This window comes from Lycium ferocissimum, chromosome 9, assembly GCF_029784015.1.
Source record: "Lycium ferocissimum isolate CSIRO_LF1 chromosome 9, AGI_CSIRO_Lferr_CH_V1, whole genome shotgun sequence".
Classification (NCBI taxonomy): Eukaryota; Viridiplantae; Streptophyta; class Magnoliopsida; order Solanales; family Solanaceae; genus Lycium; species Lycium ferocissimum.
In genome coordinates this window covers 39,359,862-39,363,352 of record NC_081350.1, presented here as the reverse complement: position 1 = coordinate 39,363,352, position 3,491 = coordinate 39,359,862, and the positions used below count along the sequence as shown (strand labels likewise).

The window sequence follows — 3,491 nt, the reverse complement described above, 5'->3', positions numbered from 1 at the left end:
TAACAATGATAAAGTTCAAACAGATTCATTGCTGAAGTGAAAGAAAAGGAACTCTCTAGAGGCCCTTTAACATCAAAGCATTATACAGAGGTGCAGCAGTGGAATGGCTTCCAGCGAATTCATTCGGCTCATCTATGTTTTTCAATAGTTACATGCATAGAAGTTATAAAGTCATTCTACACACCACAATTTCTCAAAAAGAATTTAAGATGGCTGTTTTAATTGTTTGTAAACTCATTTTTCTGATTTGTTTAAAAAGGTGTTTTAATTGAACTGTTTTTGCAAAAGTTATTTCATTTCGCAAGCATTTCAAAACTCAAATTTTCAAATCTTTCAACAAAAAAAAAAAAAAAAAAGTTTTCCTTTTCTGTTTTTATACTGAATGTTTGAACATAGTACAAAGACATCCCATCAAACAATAGGAGCAGATCACAAGAATGTAATAGAGCCAAAGCGACGACAGGATTCAGCTTCAATTTCCAAAGTGCATATGCATTGTTGCATCCATGCCAGTTCATCCCCAGATCCATTATGTAATTTCTACCATCACAGCTCATTAGTTTCTTTGTTGATATTGATAGTACAATATTATTGACACTTTTTAGAAAATCACTCTATTTGATGAACTTCACGGTTTGTAATGTATATGGTAAACAATGATTCACTAACAAGTTGATTGAGAAATTATTAAGTTATATACATTGTAAGTTAAAAAGAAATTACTCTATCATTTCACCTTTACATGTTATAGTAACTTGTCATATTTTCAAGATTACCAATTTCACATTTTAGAGAATTTACTAGGAGCAATTATCCTTTGAATAACCTGATAGTGTTACAAAATTCTTTAGAATGAGGGTATACATAACTTAAACAATATGGTAAACAACAAGTCCTGCAAGTGAGTTGCTTCAAAATCAAACGTACTCCGTGGCCAAGAGTATAGATCTTTGAAAAGTTAATTTCTGATCATTCTTCAGCAGAAAAGAAATCTTACGCCAGTTTTACCAAAGCTTAGAATGAAAATATTCCTGCACACTTTCTATAGTTTTAACCCAAAAAGTGAAACAGAAATGAGGAATGACTTCTTCTTCGTGTGAAGAAATTTTATTAGCATAGATCTATGTATGATGATCTCACAAGATCTTATCCACAATATAAGTTGCGATATTTTATATTTAAAGATTATTAATTCCCATGCCTGATGCCTGTCACCAAGAAAAAAGCAGATATATAAGAGAGAAAAGGAAACAACAAATCACATGATGAGCCAAATATAGAAGTGTGATAAATCTCATTTGATAAACTGAAATGAATGTGTAAGCTTACATCACATGTAGGTAGTAGGAAGTAAAAGGAAGTAAAACCCTAAACTAAGAAATGATGAGTAATGATGATACTTACAAAGTCATTCAAAAAGAAGATGAGGAAACGGACAGAAGAGATTCAAGAAGTCATCATGAGTAAAATGAGGCTAATGATAGAACACTAACTCAAAGCAGAGGGAAACTGACACAAGCATAAATTAAATGACAAAGCTAAAATAAAAGCAGCATCAGATTTTTACCGTGGCAGAAAAGTGGAAGGAGTCAAAAAACTTCATCATTACACCAATCTGCTCTAGTCCATCAACATTACCTTATAATGACCAAATCCCACAACCTACAAAAACTATTCTCATATATATCAAGATCTCACATAAAAAATAAGCTTACCTTTTTCAAAATCTGTACATATAGCGAAGGCAAAATTTTCAACAAGAAGGTTCATTATTTACGGTATATACATAAATAAAAGAATGGTAGCCTTATATATATATATATATATTACGATTCAAATAAATCTCTTTCACTCCTCTAACTTCAACCTTGGAGGAAGAAACAATTGGGGGGAATGAAGCCTGGTCCGACAACACTAACACATGATCCATAACCCCTTTTTCATATTAAAATCAACTAATCTTTTTGAAAGGCATAAAATGGAAGAGTCATGGATCTAATTGGTGACCTCGAGCCAGACAACATTCCCCTCAACTGAGAGAACTTCCTCATATGAATATTGAGGATGGAGAAGAAATTAAGAGAGGAGGTTTGTTATTGTTGTTGTTGAGAATGAATGAAGGAGTAGGGGGGGATAGAGGTGATAATAAATAAAGGATGGAGAAAGAAAGAGGGGGTGTGTATTGTATAGGTAAGGACAAACAAAGTCATAAAAGCAGAGCAACAGACACCATGGGCCTTGACCCTACACAACTGGTTAATTGGCTCCAGAAATGACCACGACCCACCCCTAAGCCCCCCACCCAACCCCCAAGATAGGGGCGGAGTTAGAGTGTAGATTACGGGTTTGTCTGAATTCAACAACTTTGATTTGAATTCTGTATTTTGTCTTAAAAATTCATTGAATATATACAAATTATAAATTTAGTTCTCAATAATTCTAGATTATAATTTTTTTTGGCTTCGCGCCTCTGACCTAGACATAAATATACCAAAACCCTCCCTTACTTCATGTGTCACCATCTCCTCTTGACTAATTTAGCCATCAATGTATATGCTTCCCCTTGCAGTTTAGATGAATTTAGTTAATTCGACACAAAATTAAAGACAAAAATTAATTTTAAGTCATGTTTTTAATTTGTAAATATGTTATAAGATTTATACGGTAATAGTTAGACTTATGAGGCTTGTGGCCAATCCTAAACATGTTACTTGTAACATTTTTATGGTTGTAAAGGCATCTCATAAAGGAAAAATGTAAAATCTTTAAGTTGAATTATTTTCAAACTCAGAAAAGGTCGATCATTTTTTAACCACCAAAAGGAAATAGGGCCACTTAAAATGTAACTGAGAGAGCACGCCTTTACTGATGTGTGTACTAACGCCATTCAATTTATAGAGCGAATTAATGACATTATATAGAAGTACATTATCGTTAAAGAATTAGAGCATCTAACAAATTAAAATTTTCAACCCATTAGGTGAAGTAGTTTAGATCTTTTATTAATCTTGTTGAACATGTAACATAAAATCTTAACCAATGGGTATAGTAGGTCGAGACAATAGTATAATCTTCTTTGGATACTTTTATATATTACCATGTTCAAGACATATATACTACTAACACCCTTGTGCGCAATTAAACCTAGCTACTTTTAGGATAATAAATTAATGGAGTAGTTCAAGATCTTTATAAACTCATTCGGAGCCCTTCGTACCAACATGCTAAAAGATGCATTTACATGCGAGAGAAGTTACAAAGTTTTGGTACCATACAAAAGAATCTGAGCATCTAGTTTAAAATTTGAGATTAACGGATCGGATGGAATTCCCTAGTATATTTACTTAATGTCAAATATTGTAGAACTTTAGCACCTATCAAAGCTTAACATATACTGTAAAGTTGACCATACAACAGTTGAATCACAGTTCCTTTTAGTATAATTGAAAGTTTCAAGTCAATTATTATGAATGCTTGTACCTAACATGTTA

At 32.6% G+C, this 3,491-nt stretch overlaps 1 long non-coding RNA gene across 1 annotated transcript; it reads right to left on the bottom strand.

Moving 5' to 3' along the window:
- Positions 1-339: 339 nt before the first annotated feature.
- On the bottom strand, positions 340-2,082 carry LOC132069500 (uncharacterized). Its single transcript, XR_009417793.1, has 2 exons — positions 1,568-2,082; positions 340-1,208 (listed from the first exon to the last, which is right to left on the bottom strand). It is a non-coding gene; the product is annotated as an uncharacterized LOC132069500 (long non-coding RNA).
- Positions 2,083-3,491: the final 1,409 nt, after the last annotated feature.